The sequence below is a fragment of the Narcine bancroftii genome, chromosome 3, assembly GCF_036971445.1.
Source record: "Narcine bancroftii isolate sNarBan1 chromosome 3, sNarBan1.hap1, whole genome shotgun sequence".
Classification (NCBI taxonomy): Eukaryota; Metazoa; Chordata; class Chondrichthyes; order Torpediniformes; family Narcinidae; genus Narcine; species Narcine bancroftii.
This window is the reverse complement of record NC_091471.1, coordinates 365,039,019-365,061,911: the sequence shown is the minus strand read 5'-3', so window position 1 is coordinate 365,061,911 and position 22,893 is coordinate 365,039,019. Positions and strand designations below refer to the sequence as shown.

Below are 22,893 nucleotides of genomic sequence, written 5' to 3'. Positions count from 1 at the left end.
AGCCATATAATGTGAAGATGAGAGGAACTGGAAAATTAAGAAAACAGTGAATGATCCAACTAAAATTATAAAAGGAGAAGATCGATTATTAAAATAAACTTTACAATTAATATAAGAACAGACAGTAAGAGCTTCAAAAGGTATATTAAAAAGTAGATAAATTAAACACTGGAGCCTTTGAGGGTCAGACTAGAAAATTAATAATGGAAAATCGGGAAAAGCCAGAGATCCAAATTAATTTTGTTAGATGGGTCTTCATAATAAAAATAATAATAACATCTCATTAATATAATCAAGGGAGGTTTACTTCATAAAAACCAACTATGAAAGAATACATTAAATTAAAAAGATAGATGGAGTGCATCTGGTTCTTCAGGATGGGTTTGAAGATGTCCCACAATATATGACTGCACAAGAGAGTACAAAGCTGGTAATGGCACATTGGTATAGAAAGGGGATTAACTAACTGTCAGAAAACATTCAGGGCTAATGATTCATTTTTGGATTGGCAATCAGTTACTAGTGGGGTGCCAGGGGGATCAGTACTGGGGGCTCAACAATGTGCAATTTGCATTAATGCTATTTATAATTGAGACCACAAAAATTATTTTACACTTCCTCCCACTTATGTCGTGGAAGTGTCCCCTCCCCTTTTTCTCAGTTTCTTTGTCTCCATCTCCTCTCTTTTCGAGGCGAAGTTTTCCACTCCTGGAATCCCACTATGCTTATAAGACCCTCGCCTGCATTTCCTCCATCTCCTACACTTTTGTCCACTGACCCATTCCCCAGACAGAATAGGGATGGAGTTCCCTTGGTCGTAAACTTCCACCCCATAGGCCTCAGCATCAAACACATCATTGTTTCACACTTCTATCAGTTATATACCACTGCCAACAAAATCTTCCCCTCCTTTCATTTTTTTTGCAGGAGCCACTCTCTCAATGACTCCCTAGTGTACTCTTCCCTTTCCCTCCTGCAAGCATTTTTCCCTGCGACTGACATAACAACTCCTCCATCTTCTCCTTCCATTACTTCATATACTCCTTGGTTCCTTTTCTTTCTTTCTCAAAAGCCCTTCCTTCCCCTCCCCAACTTTACCCAGTTCCTTTTCCCATCCCCACTGACAGACCCCTCCCACCTGATCTCCTCCCTTACTGTTCATATCTGGCCAGGATCCCTCCCGTGTATCGTTCCTCCAATTTCCTTTGTTCAACAACTGTTTCCACCTTCCCCCACTCCACATATCCTGAAGTGAAACACCAAAGTCTGCAGGTACTTTGTAGTAAAAACACACAGAAATGCTGGAGGAACTCGGCTGGTTTCGCAGTGTCCACACACGGAAGAAAGACTGAGACCTGAAATGACACTGCGTTTCCACATTTCCTGGCTTCATTTGGACTTTTATTTATTTTTTTCCCCCTTAGTTGGCTTCCATCTATCCTCTCTCCTGCCTCCACCCCTCCTACCTCCACACTTGGCTCTCTCTGTGCATTACCCTTCACCTTCCTCAGACCACCTATCACTGACTGACCCCTCGCTTTCTCCTCTTTAACACTGCATGTCATTCCTCCCAGTCTTGAGACAGGGTTTTGACCAAAATGTCCCTCCATGGATGCCGCCTGACTCACTGAGAAGCTCCAGGAGCTTATTTCCTTGCCTGAGATTCCAGCATCTGTAGTCTCTCGTGACTTACAATTTTTGACTCGTCTGAACCGGTGCGGACTCGAAAGGCCAACATGGCCTGTTTCCACTCCATAAATGGTTATATGGACCAGATAAGTATCAGCAAGAGGAAATAATTTGGAAAATCTAGGCAAAAACTGACAGGGAAATTGGGTTTTACCTCAATTTGTGTTGAAGTGCATCCTTTACTTTGGAAAAATTCCACAATTTCTGCTTTTTTATTCACTATGCAAAATTAGAACTAGGTCTGTACGGTTCAGTGTATGTAATAACTTGAAAATCCAGATATTTACGATATTGACAAAGTTTATCGACTGTGTAGAACAACTTCCATATGTTAAGAAACACTATATAAAATATCGAGAGCACACTCACCAGGAGTGAGTGACAGATCAGGGATAGAAGGACGAGAGGATATGTCAACATTTTATATTTATACTTCAGACTTTGTGTGTTTGCAATTTTTCATAACTTGTATATGATTGAACATTCAGTATTTGGGAATCAAAGGAAAAGCAAATTAGGTCTCTTACTAATTCTCTATGGAGGAAAGTTTCTTGATGTTGCAAAACTTGAAACATGGATTACCAATTTTGTTGCAAAAGTTTTGCATATTTACCATCAGTAGGTTCTGATGAAACCTTGACCACATCATGGCCTTTACAATGAGAAGGAATAGATGATCAATGTCTAAAGCTTTGATTATCTACCCTCTATCTACTCTTGAATCCCACTTCATTGTGTAAATGCCCCTTTGAATGGTCATGTTTGCTTTTTAATGAGCTCAGCAGCAATGTGTGATACTAATTATGCCCAACATACTACCCATTTTACTTCAATAATCATTAACTCCTACTCAGGAGAGAAGATCAGAGCTGTAATTATTTGTGCATCAAGTAATAGATAAGAAAAGAAATGCCTTCTCCTTTGATTATCACTGGAATGAATAACGTGAATTAATTATGAGTCTGAGATTTGTGCATTTAGTGGGGGCTTGAGCTGCCTTTGGTTTGCATGACTGTACTTCCCCAGGGAAACAGGTTTTGCACTACTTTAAAACCCATTTTATCTTAAGCAGGCAATTCTTTTAGTGACAAGTTGTTATACAGAAGAAAAATCAATATTTTTATATGTAGTGCTCACAATCTTTTTTTCTGGAGCCAGTCAAAACAGGCAAGATAGCAATGACATTTGGATGCACTGTGAACATTCCAACATTAGCCAGAACATTTCCCCAATCTTGATAAAGAGCTTCAGCTCGAAATGTTGACCATTCTTATCACATTGATGTTGCCTGACCTGCCGAGTTCCTCCAGAAGAGTGTGTTTAATTTGGCACCATGTATGTCGTGCGAGAACACAGCCTTGCTTCACGCCATTGTTAATGGAGAAGGGTTCAGAGAGCTCATTGCTGTATCTGACCCGACCTTGTTGGTTTTCGTGCAGTTGGATAATCATGTTGAGGAACTTTGGGGGACATCCGATGCGCTCTAGTATTTGCCAAAGCCCTTTCCTGCTCACGGTGTCGAAGGCTTTGGTGAGGTCAACAAAGGTGATGTAGAGTCCTTTGTTTTGTTCTCTGCACTTTTCTTGGAGCTGTCTGAGGGCAAAGACCATGTCAGTGGTTCCTCTGTTTGCGCGAAAGCCGCACTGTGATTCTGGGAGAATATTCTCAGCGACACTAGGTATTATTCTATTTAGTAGAATCCTAGCGAAGATTTTGCCTGCAATGGAGAGCAACGTGATTCCCCAGTAGTTTGAGCAGTCTGATTTCTCGCCTTTGTTTTTGTACAGGGTGATGATGGTGGCATCACGAAGATCCTGAGGCAGTTTACCTTGGTCCCAACAAAGCTTGAAAAACTCATGCAGTTTGGCATGCAGAGTTTTGCCGCCAGCCTTCCAGACTTCTGGGGGGATTCCATCCATACCTGCTGCTTTGCCACTTTTCAGTTGTTCGATTGCCTTATATGTCTCATCCAGGGTGGGAACCTCATCCAGCTCTAGCCTTAGGGGCTGTTGAGGGAGCTGGAGCAGGGCGGAATCTTGGACTGAGCGGTTGGTACTGAAAAGAGATTGGAAGTGTTCTGACCATCGGTTGAGGATGGAGATCTTGTCGCTGAGGAGGACTTTGCCGTCTGAGCTGCGCAGCGGGCTTTGGACTTGGGGTGAGGGGCCGTACACAGCCTTTAGAGCCTCGTAGAAACCCCTGAAGTCGCCAATGTCCGCGCTGAGCTGTGTTCGTTTGGCGAGGCTAGTCCACCACTCATTTTGGATCTCCCGGAGTTTGCGCTGAAGATGGCTGCATGCGCGACGGAAGGCTTGTTTCTTCTCTGGACACACCCCTAACGTCGAGGTACTCGAGATGGCAGAGGTCGACAGCATCGAGTCCACGCTGCTGAAGATCCAGCTGCGCTGGATGGGTCACGTCTCCAGAATGGAGGACCATCGCCTTCCCAAGATCGTATTATATGGCGAGCTCTCCACTGGCCACCGTGACAGAGGTGCACCAAAGAAAAGGTACAAGGACTGCCTAAAGAAATCTCTTGGTGCCTGCCACATTGACCACCGCCAGTGGGCTGATAACGCCTCAAACCGTGCATCTTGGCGCCACACAGTTTGGCGGGCAGCAGCCTCCTTTGAAGAGGACCGCAGAGCCCACCTCACTGACAAAAGGCAAAGGAGGAAAAACCCAACACCCAACCCCAACCAACCAATTTTCCCTTGCAACCGCTGCAATCGTGTCTGCCTGTCCCGCATCGGACTGGTCAGCCACAAACGAGCCTGCAGCTGACGTGGACTTTTTACCCCCTCCATAAATCTTCGTCCGCGAAGCCAAGCCAAAGAAAGAAGAAGATGTATGTCATACACATCATGGACCGAAGGACCTGTGCTGTACTGTTCTATGTTGTCAGTGCGGTTTTTTTTTTTACATGCATCTTAAGATGTCTTTCCCCTTCTGCATCATTCTCTTTATTTTCCAATGAATCTGAGATGTTTCCATTTTCTCATAAAGCACTTTGCATTTATTCTGACCTGTCACCAGTTATCTAATTTGCAAGTTTTCTATCATTGTCTTGTCTTATGTTGCAATCCTCTTGGCATTAGTTACGTATGGACTGGCAACAAATTCTGGAATTAGTTCCTTGTTCCAGATATCAGATTATTAATGCAAATTATGAGAATGATTATTCCCAGTATTTGCTTGTGGAATCCCAACAGTTTGCAAATCTGCTTTTTCTATTACTAATTTCCCATCCATTCATCTAATGGGATATCTCATTTGCAAGAATCCGATTTCTTGTGTTTTCTTCTTTCTTTGGCTTGGCTTCGCGGACGAAGATTTATGGAGGGGGTAAAAAGTCCACGTCAGCTGCAGGCTCGTTTGTGGCTGACCAGTCCGATGCGGGACAGGCAGACACGATTGCAGCGGTTGCAAGGGAAAATTGGTTGGTTGGGGTTGGGTGTTGGGTTTTTCCTCCTTTGCCTTTTGTCAGTGAGGTGGGCTCTGCGGTCTTCTTCAAAGGAGGCTGCTGCCCGCCAAACTGTGAGGCGCCAAGATGCACGGTTTGAGGCGTTATCAGCCCACTGGCGGTGGTCAATGTGGCAGGCACCAAGAGATTTCTTTAGGCAGTCCTTGTACCTTTTCTTTGGTGCACCTCTGTCACGGTGGCCAGTGGAGAGCTCGCCATATAATACGATCTTGGGAAGGCGATGGTCCTCCATTCTGGAGACGTGACCCATCCAGCGCAGCTGGATCTTCAGCAGCGTGGACTCGATGCTGTCGACCTCTGCCATCTCGAGTACCTCGACGTTAGGGGTGTGAGCGCTCCAATGGATGTTGAGGATGGAGCGGAGACAACGCTGGTGGAAGCGTTCTAGGAGCCGTAGGTGGTGCCGGTAGAAGACCCATGATTCGGAGCCGAACAGGAGTGTGGGTATGACAACGGCTCTGTATACGCTTATCTTTGTGAGGTTTTTCAGTTGGTTGTTTTTCCAGACTCTTTTGTGTAGTCTTCCAAAGGCGCTATTTGCCTTGGCGAGTCTGTTGTCTATCTCATTGTCGATCCTTGCATCTGATGAAATGGTGCAGCCGAGATAGGTAAACTGGTTGACCGTTTTGAGTTTTGTGTGCCCGATGGAGATGTGGGGGGGCACGAAAACCAACAGTTGGAGTTGGTGTGTTTTCTATAATGTACAGTAAAACCCCTGGTACCTGGCACCTATGGCGATTGGTGGATAAGTGTATTTTCCGGTTGCTTGAGACTCACTCTTGCAGTACCTAGCTAGTACACCTGCATTAAGATGAAACAGTTTAAATGATAAAATTACTATACTGTGCTTAATAAATAAGCTTAACTTTCATGAATACTGCATATAAACCTTAAAGCATTTTATTTTAAGTCACATTCTTTGAAAACATTTAACTGTTGTTGCATCTGCAGGATCCTCCCTCTCCATGGAGTAGCCCAAAAGATGAAAAAAAACTACCAAGGCGACTCTTACTAAGCAGACACTTTAAGGGAGTCACCCCAATGGCAAGAGGCATCAACCAGCACTTCATCCTGGGAGACGCTGTTACCGATCGCACAACTTTATTCAAACAGCTGCTACGAGCAAAGCACGACCAAGGCACCTCTGCTGGCTGAATATTTGCTCCCATCTTCACCAAAGGTTTTTGTGTCACCTCAAAATTCATTTTCTTTTACAGTTTTATACTTGAGTTTTTTTTCAACCTATTATTTTATTCTTTTTTTAAATTTATTTCTTCTTTTTTTGTTGGTTGCTTGAATTCCAGATAAAATAGGTTTTTACTGTACATACATTGTAGTTACTCTCTATATTGTAACTGATTTTAAACCTATGAAGTCAGAACAATAATGCCAGGGCATCCATCAGAGGTTGAAATTCCTATGCCAATACCTCCTGGAATAAAAAGGAATGGCCTGCTGCTTAACAGGAGTCTTGCAGATACGAATCCTGTCCGTTTTACTTTTCCTCATTATTCTACTTGCATTCAACAAAAATCAACTGTGCTCTTTTTCCTGTTCTCTCCATTACTTAATCATTTTATAGGCCATCCTATTTTATAGACTGTACACTTTGCAGCTCCCCTTTTCCTGTTAAGGGAACTCAATATTTTCATGCTTCAACTCGGAAAGATTCACACACAAGACATTATTTTTTTTTCTGAAGTAGTCTTTCTTGATTTTTCTCCTTGTAAAGATTCAGATGCATTTCTCATCGACTTTATGCCACCATTATTATGCATTAATAATGCTGAGGTGCAATTTCAGAAAGACGAATCAGAGCAGTGAAAGTGCTGCCTTTATGCCAAACAAAATTTGACTATAGCGGCATTTATCTGGATTTGAAGTTAGAAGCAGAGTTATTCTATATTTAATGTGATTTCTCTTCTACCCTGTCCATCAACAAGTCTCTGTGGCCTTAGTAGATTGTTATATTGCACTGCAGATCACTTCCAAATTTGACACTGTTTATCTGAGGTTAAAAAGCACGGGGTCTGTAATAGCAGAGGTCTTTAAACATTTTCACCAGTAGGCCATTAGCAAACATGCTGCACTTCTTTGACTTGACTGAGGATTTGTTCTCACTTTCCCTCAGTGCGATTTATGCATTTGCTTCTCATTGACCAAGTGGTCAATATCTGGGTCATATTGGAGGCAGCAATGAACACATGAAATGATCATCGACTAGCTATGATCTGGACTTACTGCTAAAAAACATGCTTACAATGTGGCACCAAGCATAACAATCAATCCCTGGACCATTCTTTTTAAGCTATATAAAACTGTCATTTGAAATGTGCACATATAACGCAATCAAATCACCTACTTGTCCAAAGCAAATCGTGTCTAGGGAGCAATGAGCTCCAAATTTTAGAAATTCTGGTACTGACTCAAGAAATGGACGTTCAAAGTTAGCATCACGTCACTGGAAATTTTGAAAACTGCTCATGTAGCATTGCAACACTTTCACTGCCACGCCCCCTAGAAATTCTGTTCCCAAAGTTTGACTCCAGCTGACATTACAGAAGGCAGAAAATAATTAAGTTTAACCCCCACCCCTCCAAAAAAATGATCTTGAACTCTTTCACACAAGATACATAAATGGCAGATTTGCTGCCCTTTGTCCTGCAATTTAATGTGAAGATCATTGAAGTCACATTAGTTCGGAAAAGTGAGCTTCCACAGCGATCAGAAATTCTTTCACAGGCCTGCTTTTTTTTCCACACCTCGAGGTGTTAATTTTGGTTATCAGCTCCCAAAACATTTTGTGCACTCTGCCTTGACTGAGGCACTGAATGTCACTGTACTAGACCACCCTACTAATATAGTGCATGGGTTTCATTGAAGTTACTGACTGTTTTCATCCAGTGCAGTGGAGGGGATTCGCAGTTTATACTGTTTGAAGTTTTATCTTGAGAGAAAGATATATATGCAATATTGTATTTTCAGTTTTGTTCCCTTTCCTTCATTGTTCTGTATTTATTATAAAAATGAATAAAAAAGATTGAAAAAGTAAAAAAGTTATAGGCTGAAGTTGACTGCATGAGAATGAATGATACAGAGTTTTTTTCCCCCCAAAAGCTTGATTTTTTTTCTGTTCAGTGTTCATCCATGAATTCAATGAAGCTGTCCTGGTTTTTTTTGTCTTTTATTGTTTTATTACTTGGAAAAGGCAATGGCTCTTTTGCTGTCAAACAAATAATATTATCCACTTGAAGCCCACAAATATTTTCATCTGATCACTTCTCATTAAATTTGTGAAATTCTACATCAACCCTTTGATTCTGACATGATGGGTTAATGATCTGGCATTTGAAAAGAATTTGAGCAAAAATAATCAAGTCTTGTACAGAGTGAGCATGCCTTTCACTGCTTCCCTATTTGGTGATAATTGTAATGTTAATATCCATTCAGTATCGATCCTAAAATCCTTGGCGATCCCATCATCCCATCATTATTATTACAGTAAAACTTTGGGTGTCTGGCGATACCAGCTAAGTTAATTTTCCAGTTGCTTGAGATTGCGTGTTGTGTGATTGGTGAACTAATGGCGATGCACGCCAATTTTAAATTTCCTAATTTTCTTGCTTGAAGTTGCTGCGTGCTTGAATTCTGGATAATAAGGGTTTTACTGTACTATTATCGTATTCTGCATTTAATGGCTATCAGTACACCAAGTGCACTTCAAACACCATCTCTACATCCATCTCTTTAATTTTGCGCACAAAGACACCCAGTTACTGCAAACACTTTGGTCTGAACCTATAGAGAGAGTGCAGAGAAGGTTCACGAGAATGTTGACAGGATGTCAGGGTTTGAGTTACAGAGAAAGGTTGAGCTTTTTTCTCCAGAGCGTAGAAGATTGAGGGGGGAATTTGATGGAGGTGTTCAAGATTTTAAAAGGGACAGAGGGAGTCAACATGGATTGGCTTTTTCAATTAAGAGTGGGGAATATTCAAACCAGAGGCCATGGTTTGAGATTGCAGGGGGAAAATTATAAGGGGAACATGAGGGGAAATTTCTTCACGCAGAGGGTGGTTGGGATGTGGAATAAGCTTCCGGCGGAGGTGGTTGAAGCAGGGACGTTACTTACATTTAAGGAAAGACTGGATCGTGACATGGATAGGAGGGGACTAGAGGGGTATGGACCAGGTGCTGGTCAGTGGGACCAGGAGGGTGGGGATTTGTTCCAGCATGGACTAGTAGGGCCGAACTGGCCTGTTCTGTGCTGTATCTGGTTTCTCATCTTTCATCAACAATGCAATAAAAAAAAATCAGAGAGTAGTTCAACATGTCGATCAGTAATAATATTTTATCTTGATCGGAAGATTAACAAGCTTTTATAATTATATTCTAAATGACCGCTTATAACTATATTTTAAAGTTCCTAAAGTCCATTTGACTTACAATATATTTCGGCAAATAAGTCAAGTCGTGACACCCATAAAAATTTCTCAAACGGCGGAGGGTGGGGGGGGGGTGTTGAATTATACACCAGATATAATTTTGAGACCTTAAATTCACCAAAAAAAGATTGGTGTTCATGCTGGAAGCACCTCCCCACTGCCGACGCCACCGGTCCCCGACACCTCCCCACTGCTCATGCCTGGTAGGCCGAGGTTTCTACTCCTGCTGGGAGCATAATGTCACCACTCCAGCTCCGTGGGCCATCACCACTGCTGCCTGGTAGGCTGAGTTTTTCTTTACTTATTTAATTTATAGCTTTGTTACTTGCGATTGGGGTGTTTTTAAAGAATTTTGGGTTGTTCCTGGGAGGCCCAGACAGCCCGAAAAAAGGATGGGGGGGGGGGGGGTTGACTAATACGCCAGATATAACATAAAACCATTAAAATGAGGCTAAAAATATGTAGGGGGGGGGTTCAACCTAATTGCGGGTCAACTTATATACTAAATATATGGCAATAAGGATACCAATCATTTATAATGTAACTTACATTTCAGTGGACATCTGAGGACATCCCCAATTATTTTTTTGGAGGTTAAAACAAGGGAGAGCGGAGGCTGTTGCCACCATTAACTCAAAGCAGGAAGAGTGATGCAGTGAAATATAATGTTGTACATCCACGACTGCCAATTTAATTCAAGAGGCATATAATGATTGAAAGGCACGTGGCAGAAAAACACAATGACTTTGATGGAATTGAGCCAGCTGCTACACAGGCGACCCAGCGTCCCGAGAGTGGGGATGGAAAGGGGCTTCCTGTAGTAAATGCACAGCCTCAAACAACCGGCAAAAAAAATCATGGCAAATAAATAGGTAAAAAAATATGGAAGTTTAAAATTGGCACGTCCTAGTGGTGAGTTTGCCAATCCAAGCAAAATGCAATCTCAAGCAACGGGCAAATTCACTTATCTGGCATCTATCAATCCCCATAGGTGCCGGATACCAGGGTTGATTACTGTACTTAAATACATTTGGTCATTCATACATTAGTAAGGTGACAAAAAATGTCCCTAACTAAAGGAGGACAGTGGAAGAAAATGAAATTATTAAATTAAATGAGACATACAGCACTGTAACAGGCCTTAAGAGTCTGTGCCGCCCAAATTACACCCCATTAACCTAGTACGTTTTTGAAGGGTAGGAGGAAACCGGAGTCCTTGGAGAAAACCTTTGCAGACATGGGGAGAACGTACAAACTCCTTGCAGACAGCGTGGGATTTGAACCCAGGACCAGTCCCGATAACTGGTGCTCTAAAGGTGTTGCGCTAACCGCTACGCCAACCATGGCGCCCATGAAGCAACGCAATGAACAAAGAATGCCAGTTTTGCTGTTCAAGTGCACTAGATGGAGAGATGTTTTACTATTTGTTCATACAATGCAAAAGTGTCAGATCTTCTCACGTAAATTTATGCATAAATTTACAAATACCATTATTTTCAACAGTGTTCATCTTTTATAATGAAATTTACTTCGATAAAAATAAAGGTTCAGCCTTAATTGCATGCAAACATTTGATTGCTTCAACCAAGCTTTTCTAATTTACTGTTGCAATGATACCTTTTTCCAACCTTGAATGACAAGCAGACATTCAGTTAATTATTGTCAGACTCCAGACAAAACCTCCCAATTATCTGTTGATGTGCCATCAGACATGAGGCAAATTGCTTCCATAAATCCCCAATTGGATTTTGGTTCTCTAAACATGTTAAGTGCCTTTTCAAAATACTGAAAATAATTAGAGAGAGAGAGGTGAAAATCTTTCCGCTCCCTCTAACTCGACTTCCCCCCTGCCCCTTTCCTGTTGGTTTTTCTCACTCTACCTGTCTCTTACCTTCTATTTTATCACCCATGTGTCCATTCCCCAGCTTTCACCCTTGTAATATCACCCCCTCCTCCCTTTAATTTTGATAAAGGATCCAAAACCCAAAACATTAACTGTCCTGCTAAATTCCTCCAGCAATTCTTAGTCTGTTGAAGATTCCAGCATCTGCAGCTTTTGTGTTTCTCTGCCGGGAGGGTAGGTTTGCAGATGACCCTGAGATTAGTGGAGGACTGTCAAAGAATTAAAAAGGATACAGATCAATGACAGATATGGGAAGATAAATGGCAGATTGAGTTTAATCCAGATAAATGTAAGGAATTGCCCTTTGTGAGGTTAAATGGAAGGGGAACATATACAGTTAATGGTAGTACTCTTGAAAGCATTGATGTGCAGAAAGACCTAGTAGTTCAGGAAGTGCATGGCATTCTTACTTTCACTGGTTGGGATAATGGGTACAAAAGTTACATACAACTTAGGTTAGACCACACTTGGAATATTGGGTGTAATTCTGGTTCCCCCTTTACAGGGGTGAAACATGAAAGTCTGCAGATGCTGTGATTGTAGTAAAAACTCACAAAAATGCTGGAGGAACTCAGCCAGCCTCACAGCATCCATAGAAGATAAGGATATGTATCCGATGTTTCAGGCCTGAGCCCTTCTTTAAGGAATAAGCAAAGAATAGGAAGGCGTAAGAATAAAGAGGAAGGACGTGGAGGTTTTGGAAAGGATATGGAAGGGATTTACCAGAATGCTACCTGTGTTAGAGGGTATGAGCTAGAAGGAGAGGTTGCACAAGAGGCTGGGTTATACGTTCTGGAGTGTTGGAGGCTGATGGGTGACCAAAGTTTATAAAATGAAGAGGGACAGGGTAGACCATCATATTCTATTTCCCAGAGGAGGTGGGTTTAAGTGGAGGTGTGGAAAGTTTACAGAAGATGTGCATGGTAATTTATATAAAAGAAAATCAGGGACAGGGCCAGGCTGGAATCAGATACAACAATAATGTTTAAGAGGTTTCTGAAATGTGGAGGGAACAGAAGGAAATGTCTCATGTGCAAGCAGCAGACTGTTAGCTTAACTTGGACACCATGTTTTGCACAGACATGTGGGTCATTGGACCTGTTCCTATGCTGTAGTATTTCATGTTCCACGTTCAATGGCTGTGGAAAATTAAAGATCCAATTGTTTCCCAATGGGGCAGATGTAGTTTCATACACTGACAAAGTAGATACAGCAAATTTTTGCCCTGAAAAAAAAACTGCACATGGACTTTCCTGTTTTATGCTGGACCAGAAAAATAAATTCTATGGCAACGAACAGCCTCTCTGATTTTACTGCAATCACCAACGTTGGATAGACATTAATTACCATAAATATCAAACTACATCATCAAAATCTACATGGTTTTTGATAAATCTCTCCGACCGATAACAAAAACAGTAAAAATCCCTGTTATCCAGAATTCCAGCAACCTCAAACACCAGCAAAAAAAATTGCGGAAAATAAATGGGTAAAAAATATGGAAGTTTAAAATTGGCATGCCTCACTGTTTGTTCACCATTCACACAACATGCAGTCTCAAGCAAACGGGAAATTCACTTATCCAGCATTTATTAATCCCCCATTGGTGCCGCATACCAGGGATTTAACTGTACAATGTTTATTTTCACTTCTGCAAACAGCCTTGTTTATGCTCATGACCAATGCTTCAGATACAAGACAAATGTACTGAGAATATGTTGTTTGCTGAATTCTGGTAAGCAATACCCTCAAAGATCATGGAAAACATTGAACTGTAGATATCCCTCAAAATCCCACATATTTGAAATACCAAAAAATGAAAATGCAATTTAGCAAAACAGATATGAGATGGTAACATCTACACAAAAGGTCAAGGAAAAAGCAATATGTGTCCATTTTCCCCAAACAGAAGAGAACAAGATTTTGTACACAGCACAAAGAAAGGAAAGCCTTTGTATAAAGCTACAAGACATTGGTTTCAAATAATTAAGTGCAAGATCCCAAACATGAGATGTGGTTAATAGGCTTCTTTGGAAAACATCAAAGCAGTCTGGACAAACCAGAAACAAGGTCAGACTGATGTGAATGTATTTTACAAGCAGCTGTCACAGACTTCAAAAAAGTTAAATGATAAAGATGCGAAATACACGTTTATCTCTGCATCATAAATCTTGTTAAATTACTTCAACTGAAATGTAATCTAACTAAATATTTTGAGAGGTCATGTTCAGTGGTGGCTGTTGATCTCTATATTTTCCTTGAAATTGTCATGCAGTGAAGTTCATGTCTCTTAATGGGCAGAAACTGCTGTGTAGGTCTGGGAGGGTCTCTCAGGCCACGAGGAGGAAGTGGCTGAAGACATTCCTCGTTCTGATTTTCCACAGTCAAAGTTGTTTAATTTCTTGAAGATCATTAAAATCATGAAAGCCATGATTTCTCTATTTCCCATATGAAGTAGACATCCTCACTCTTTAGTACTTTTGTGCTGGTAAATTGAATTGTTTCATTTGGATTTCTCATGTTTCAAAAGAGGGGCAGGGATATATGGGAAAAGAGAAAGATTTTTTTCCCTTCATCTTTCAGACTTTGGGAATTGACTGCTATGAAATTGTTGCCACCAATATATTGTAAACTAAGTAAATGACAACCTAAAAGTCAGCCTTGAATGGAGATAAAACACAAAATTATTGCCAGTTATGTTGCATTCTCTTTGTACTTGTCAAGTGTCATAGTTTATTCACAAATACTTCACGGAATAAGACATTTGTTGGGTTTTCTAGATTCACAATCACATCTATTGGATTTAACATGAAAAGATAGATTCCTTTTCCAAGAATGGCTGAAATTTTAAACACAAGAAACAACCAGCAAGGGAGAAGTCAAGAAGGTCATTGGATGACACACAAAGGAGAAAAAGGACAGTGACATCTCTGGACAGAAAGGGAACAAAAAAAAATTGAACCGAACAGAACAAATTGAAAAAACAAGAACAAATAAAGAGCAAAATTGCATTCTGACATTTGGAAGAAAATCAAACATCAAAATCTTTTTATCAATGACTTGCTTGGCTTTAGATTAGAATTGAAATTACTCTACAAATGCACACCTTCAAGCAGACTTGACAACTGGCACTTTATACACATGTTGAAGGTTGCATATGTTTAATACAAAGAGTAAAACTGTTGCGAACAAAGACAGACCAAATGGAAATACTGAAAGGATCTCGCTAAGTTAAACTGGCTATAAATCTCCAAAAATATTATTGTCCAGGAAACTTGAGGGCTATGAACTCTTCCAGCCTTGCACAGCAGAATTGCTGTCCAGGAGTTAAATATCTAAAGAAGGGCAGTATACCACATGCTTTCTTAACTATTCTATCAACTTGCGTGGCAACCTTGCGAGATTTGGAGCCCAAAGTCCCTCTGTTTTCCACACTGTGAACAATCCTGCCATTAATCACATACTCTGCCTTCAAGTTCGACTTTCCAAAATGCATCACATCACACTTCTGTACTCAACTCTGCATCCTTTCTATATCCTATTGTAACTTTTGACAACTTCCTGCACTATCCACAACACAAAGGGCAGATGATGAAGTAAGGAGGTACATGTGGTATATATATATATATATATATAAATGTTTTAGTAAAATAGTAGATTCATTAATAAAGTCATGAGGCATGGGATCCATGGTGTTGTTGATTTTTATAAACGAGCTGTACAATGAAGTGGGAGGATGGGTCAGCACGTTTATAGATGACATGAAGGTTGAAGGTGTCGTGGATAGTCTGGGGATATAGACAGGATGCAGAGTTGGAAGGAGAAGTGGCAGATGGAGTTCAATCCACAGAGGGATCTTGGGCTCCAAATCTCTCAAGATTGCCACACAGGTTGATAGAGTAGTCAGGAAGCTATATGATATACTGGCCTTGTTAGTCAGGGGATTAAGTTCAAAAACCATAAGGTAAAATTGCAGCTCTATAAAATTCTGGTTAGACCACTTGGAATGTTGTGTTCAGTTCTGGCCACCTCATCACAGGAAGGACGTGGAAGCTATGGAGTGGGTGCAGAGATTTACCAAGATTTTGCCTGAATTGGAAAATATATCTTTTGAGGTAAGGTTAGCGGAGCTAAGTTTTTTTCTCTTTGGAGTGAAGAAGGATGAGATAATAGGAACAATTTAAACACTGTTAGACAGGCACATGGTTGCAAGTAAAATAGAGAGGTTTGGGTATGAGATAGGAAAGGTTACAGATTAGGTTTATACAGGTCGGCACATCATCATGAGCTGAAGGGCCTGTACTACGCTGAAATGTTTAATGTTCTAAACAGAACTTCAGCTAAATCATTGCGCAGCAAAGGACAAACAGAAATGTGGTATATTTCACACAGCTTTTCAGATATGGCAAAACAAAATCTGACCAAAAGCCACAAGATCATCATTTTAGAGGGGTATGCTTTAATAAATGAATAATAGTTTTGGCACTAGATTGGCCAAAGGGCTTGTTTCTATGCTGTGATGATCTATGGCCTGATAATTCTAATGTCTTTTCGAAGAGGTAAAAAGACATAAAAGCATAGTTAAGCAATATGAGAGCTTAAGGTCCTGCTGGGTGAAGATATAGCTGCCAATCACAGAGCTGATGTACTTAATGAAGAAATGTTTTGTTCAATCGTGTCCAAGCCCTTACTTGGAATAAAAAAAACTGCTTGAGGAACTCAGCGGGTTATGTGTGGAGGGAACCTGCTGAGATCCTCTAGCAGTTTGTGCTTTTTGCTCAAGATTCAAGCATCTCTTATGTCTCTCTTATTTTGAAATTTCAGTTATTGGGAGCAAAAATAGGAGATGTCGAAAAGATAAGTGTATTCCAGATTTCAACCATCTTCTGGATGAAAAAAAAATTCTCCTCGTCCCTCTTACCCTAAGCACACGTTGTCTGGTCATTGCTGTGATCGAGGAGAAAATGTTTCTTACTATCTATCCTCTCAGAATTTTGCTAAAGTCACCAGGCCTCTTCTTGCTACACTCTGTTCAGTAACCTCTCTCCTCTTGTATTCAATTTAATTGTTTTCAATGCTTTTTGAATGCAGATGACCAGACACCCATCAGAGCAGTCTGTGAGCATTATTTTACGGTGGATGTTGACAACTCACTAAATAATGTGGATTGTTGGTAAGACTGGGAGAAGTACATTCATTTTCCTGGGATCATGGAATTTGCCTAGTCACTTAGGTATAAATTTTGAGATAGTCAAATGGGTTGAACATTGGCTGAAAGGGAGAAGCCAGAGAGTGGTAGTGGATAATTGTCTGTCAGGTTGGAGGCCGGTGACCAGTGGTGTGCCTCAAGGATCTGTATTGGGCCCATTGTTGTTTGTTATATACATTAATGATCTAGATGATGGGGTGGAAATTGGATTAGTAAATATGCAGACGATACTAAGATAGGTGGAATAGTGGATAATGAAGAAGGTTTTCATGGATTGCAGAGGGATTTGGGCTGCTTAGAAAAGTGGGCTGAAAAATGGCAGATGGAATTTAATGCTGATAAGTGTGAGGTGCTTCATTTTGGTAAGAAGAATCAGAACAGGACATACGTGGTAAATGGGAGAGCATTGATGAATACAGAAGAGCAGAAAGATTTAAGAGTAACGGTACATCGTTCCCTGAAGGTAGAAACTCACGTGAATAGGGTGGTGAAGAAGGCTTTTAGTATGCTGGCCTTTATCAATCATTGCATTGAATATAGGAGTTGGGAGGTGATGTTGAGATTGTATAAGACGTTGGTGCGGCCTCATTTGGAGTTCTGTGTGCAGTTCTGGTCGCCTAATTATAGGAAGGATATAAACAGAGTGGAGAGAGTGCAGAGAAGGTTGACCAGAATGTTACCTGGGTTTAAGCATCTAAAGTATAGGGAGAGATTGGACAGATTAGGTCTTTATTCTTTGGAGCGTAGAAGGTTGAGAGGGGATTTGATAGAAGTATTTAAGATTATGAAAGGGATAGACAGAGTGGATGTGGATAGACTATTTCCGTTAAGAGGAGGAAAGATTAAAACAAGAGGACATGAGTTAAGAATTAAGGGGCAGAGGTTTAGAGGTAACATGAGGGGGAACTTCTTGACTCAGAGAGTGGTAGCCGTGTGGAATGAGCTTCCGGGAGAAATAGTGGCGGCGGAGTCAATTGTATTATTTAAGAAAAGGTTGGACGGGTCTATGGATGAGAAGAAGATGGAGGGTGATGGGCATTGTGCAGGGAGGTGGGACTAGAGAGGGGTGTTGGGTTCGGTGCGGACTAGAAGGGCCTAATGGCCTGTTTCCGTGCTGTAAATTGTTATGTTATTATGTTATGTTATTACCTGAGATTTTGCAACCTAAAATCTGAATCACTGAGACAGGACATTCGACCCATCATGTCCATTCTGATCTTCCTCCCACCCCATTTGCCAGTATTAGGATTTCAACCTTCTGCACCTTACCTTTTGAAGTGCCTGCTACTTTACATGGAGTGACCTGCTTCTGACTCCATCACCTCCTCTGGGAGTGTAAACCAGATCTCAACCACGCTGTCTGTGTAAAATAGCTTAATGCCCCAGATCCCCATTAAAACTCCTGTCTCTCATCTTAAAATTACATCTTCTTGTTTTTAATACCTCCACTGTGGCAAAAAGCTTTTGATTATTTACCACATCTAGGTCTCACATACAATGACATTCATTTTGATCAGGTCGCCACTCAGCCAATTTTGATCCAAGAAGTACAGTCCCTATCTAATTTTTCCCATAACTAAAGTTCTCAAATCCAGACAATATTTTGCTAAATCTCCACTGCCCTCTCTCCAGCACTGCCACACATCCTCCCTACAATGTCAAAAATGGAATGGCACAACAGCCCAAGTGCAGTCCAATGTGCTTACAAAGAAACCCATCTCATTCTTCTAGTTCCAATTTGATGGAGGCGGATAAGTAGACAAAAGCAAGGGACTTACTTTTTTGTTGCCACATTCAATGAGCTATGGACAATGGACTCCAAGGTCCCTTTGTTCACCAACATTTGTTAGTGCCCAACCATTTATAGTAGATGCTCTCACTTATTTGATTTCCCAAAACTCCATTGGGATTAAACTCCACCTGCCAACACTCTGTTCAACTTTCCAATTGATCGATACCCTGCTATAGCTTGGAACAACCTTGCTTGGTATCCACATAACCACCAATTTTTGTGTTAACTACAACATATCAAGCCAATTTGGATCCAATTAGTTGGCATGGATCCCATGTGCCTTAATTGCTGGATTACTCTACCATGCAGGACCTTGTGAAATGCCATAGTGAAGTCCATATCGACATCTGCCTTTATTAATCTCCTGCATCACCTCCTCAAAAAGCTCAATCAAATTCGTGAAGCAGATTTCCCCTTCAAAAAGCCTTCTTGACTATCATTGAATCTTCATTCTGACACCCGACACAAACTTCTGTAGCCGCTACCAGCTCTTTGTGTGGAGTGGTAACCTATCAATTCTAAAAGTTGTCACTTGATAGGGGCAGCTAAAAGGCCATAAACACGAGCCTTACTTTTTTTTGACAGGGTTTATTGTCTGCAGGTTAGAACTGGTACTTCAGGCATCTGGTTACTCTAGTGGAGACAAATAATACTCATTTTAGATGGATATATGGTGGAAATATCAAATAACTGTAAACTTCACAAGATGAAAACAGAATACACCAAATATTTTTCATTTACAGTGCAACTATGATACAATATTCAACAATGAAACTGTAAGCGTACTTCACTGCAAACTGGAATTGTGTTGGAAAAACAATTGCTTTGGATCAGAAACACTTCCTCTCATTTTACACAGTTGGAGACTAAAACAACATTATGTACAGACTAGTGTATCGAGATAATAAAACTAATGGTGTTCATCATAAATGAAAGAATTAAACATTTCTCACACTATACTGATGAGAGCAGGATGGAACCTTTCTTTATGAATGACTATGCGTTATCATATTGATTTTTCTAATCATGTTGGCAGTGGTAAAAGGTTCAAAAGCCATTTTTTTTTCTTACAACAAAGGATTCCTATACAGTCCACTTGATAAGCAAAATGAAATTATTCATTGTACTTCGACAGCTCTTACCAACAAGTCCAGGTGCAAGCATGCACATCATGGATAAAATGGGTCAATTTGCCCTTTTTGGTCTATTAGGTAGACAGTGGCATCAATGAAGTGGGCACACAACAGTGCATTCTTCCAACTCAAAAATAACTTTGATAAATGTACAAAGCAAAAATCTATCCTCCAGTTAAAAACTGCAATATTTACTCATCCATTGTTAATGTTGTCCATTTTGTTTCCTTAAGACCAAAAATAAAAGCGATCTGCTTGAATAAAAGGCATCCCAACCTTCAGTTCAGATGCACTCAGGACTGGATGGATCAAATTTCTTTGTCAAAATTGTTCAAGCTGAACAAAAGCAGTAACAAAAATCAACATTTATTTTGTACAAATGAGTTCAACTCTGAACCACAAGCCTTGAATCTCTCCCTTGTATTGTATCCTTGTTGTGCACTGCATGACTGGATGAATTTGAACTCAATTCAGCTTTGGTGGGCACATTGGTTTTTGGAGCTGTATGTGTGTGGCCAGCATGAACAAATATGCAGGAAAATCCTCGGTATCCAGGATTTAAGCCTCAAAAAATTGGCAAAACTAAATCAGATTTCCAAGTAATAGCCACACACTTTCTAGAAACAGCCAAAGCCAGATGTAAAAGTTCAATTTGGTACAGAGTCAATCTCAATCCTAAACCAATCGACTTAATGTCCCCTAATAAAAAGAACATTGGATCAAATGGTGAACTCACTTTTAATACTTGCTCCAAAACAATTTAACTTGTATCCAAAAATTCTTAACCTTAGAACAAGTCCAAGTCGAATGGAAAAAAAGTACCTATCTCTTGTCCACATCTAAAACATAAATCTGATTTTGTTTTAGGAATGCAAAGATGGCACACTGAAATGAAATCCTGCATTCCTTTAGAAAAGATCATGTATAATTTGAGGGATAAATATCATTTTTTTGGTAAAAGTATGGAGCTCATATTTAAAAATTCTTGGTATGAAGATTTAATCTCTCGGTCCGCTCCACAGCTAAGAAGTTGATTATTGTTCTTAGTGGTGATCTCTTTTCTTCTTTCTTTGTAGGAGGGAGGGTGTTAGTGGGGTGGATGAGGGAGGTTGTTGGGGGGGGGGGGGTTTATTCAATTATATAATGTTTATACCAATATGTTATAATTAATGTTATATGATTTAAAATTATAAATCAAATATTAAAATAAAGCAATTAGCAAAAAATTCAAGGAAAATAAATTTTAAAATTTAAAATAAATAAGAATAAAATAACAGGTAAAAAAAGTATGTAAGTTAAACATTGTAAAAGTAAATGCTCTCCAAAGTAACACATAAACCTTTGGTGAAGATGGGAGCAGATAGTCAGCCAGTGGGGTGCCTTTGTCGTGCTTTGCTCTTAGCAGCTGTTTGAATAAGGTTGTGTGAAACAGCAGTGGCATCGCCCAGGCTGAAGAGCTGGTTGATGCTGCTCGCTGTCGGGGTGACTCTCTTAAAGTGTTTCCTTATACCTCTTTAGTAAGAGTTGCCCCAGTTATCTGTAAACTTGGGGGAGAGGAGGTTAATTATCTATAACATTGTTTTTCTTTCGGGCAGCTCCGTGGAGGGGGAAGAACCTGCAAATGAAGTGCTGGTTAAATGTTTTTCAAAAAATAATGTAAAATGCTTTATGGTTTTATATATTCACGCAATTGAAGTTTATTCAGTGTAAGTACAGTATAGTATTTTTGTCTTTTAAACTGCTTATTGTTAATGCAGGTGCATTAATTAGTTTTGGCGGGCAGCAACCTCCTTTGAAGAAGACCGCAGAGCCCACCTCACTGACAAAAGGCAAAGGAGGAAAAACCCAACACCCAACCCCAACCAACCAATTTTCCCCTGCAACCGCTGCAACCGTGTCTGCCTGTCCCGCATCGGACTTGTCAGCCACAAACGAGCCTGCAGCTGACGTGGACATTTACCCCCTCCATAAATCTTCGTCCGCGAAGCCAAGCCAAAGAAAGTAGGATTAAGTCTCAAGCAACCAGAAATATACTTATCCGGCATCTGCCAATCCCCAGAGGTGTCGGATACCGGGGGTTTTGTGCAGCTGCAATGAAACCACTTCTATAAATTCAGTTTCAATGCTGCAGTCATGTGAGACCAGCTTCTCTGTTGAAAGATAACAGCATCAGCTGCTCATTTCCATGGTGTTCAACATGCAGACCCTCTTGTCGGTTGTATCAATCCTGAAGTGACAGACTGCCAACGCAACCTTGACAAGCTTCAATCATTCCTGAACCCCACAACCAGCAAATAAGCAACCCGCTATCCACTTGTTTTCCTCCACTGGATCAAAATCACAGAACTGGAAGACTTTGTGTATACTTGTGTGCCAATGACCTTAACATAATGCATTATGTTAAGCATTTCATGCATCATGGATACTACAAGGGGACATTGAGCACAAAAGATCTAATGGGTCCTCTTTTACATCCTCTGCAGTATCTGTTTACAACCAAAATTTGTTATATAATTACCTTTTACATGATCCACTAATAGCACACAGCTTTGAAACAGTTTTGATCAAGAAAATCATTTTAATATATCCTCTTAAACCAAAATAAAGGTGGATTAATATCTATTGAGCACTGGAGCAGAAGGGGGTTACATTACATACACTGGTAATGAGTGAAGATAAAAGATCTCTTTAATCTCTTGAGAAAAGATGATTTCATTGTTCCACTCCATTTAAATTATAACAAATATTTCACCATTAACATTTGAAATAAATCTTCATTAATTGTTAGAAATACTGTATCACATTTCATTTTTCTTAGAAAAAACAGCAAAAACAAATTAATGTGTTATCTTGTCACAAGTGGAGATGTCAACATGAAGGTAACGTGTTAACATTAAATGTCATTTAAAAAGAAATAGGAACATCAATTCATGCAATCTGGACTTGTGAAAAGGTGAAAAAATTTTGGGAAGATCTAAACCAGATATTAAATAAAATTACAGAAAGCAATATACCAAAAAGCCCAGAGATCTTCCTCCTAAGTAACATAAAAAATAAAGAATTTGGACTTGATTTGGAGGGTGTACAAAAAAGATTTGTTAAGATAGCCCTAGCTGTAGCAAAAAAATGTATTATGACAAACTGGAAATTAGAGGATAATTTGAAAATACAGCAATGGTATATAGAAATGAATAAATGTATTCCATTAGAAAAAATAACATATAGTTTAAGAAATAATATA

At 40.2% G+C, this 22,893-nt stretch overlaps 1 protein-coding gene across 1 annotated transcript in view; it reads right to left on the bottom strand.

Annotated features, from left to right (window-relative positions):
* The window catches only part of sdk2b (sidekick cell adhesion molecule 2b), a 662,520-nt gene that overhangs the window by 506,370 nt on the left and 133,257 nt on the right, over positions 1–22,893 (bottom strand). The gene's annotated exons all lie outside the window — the stretch shown is intronic.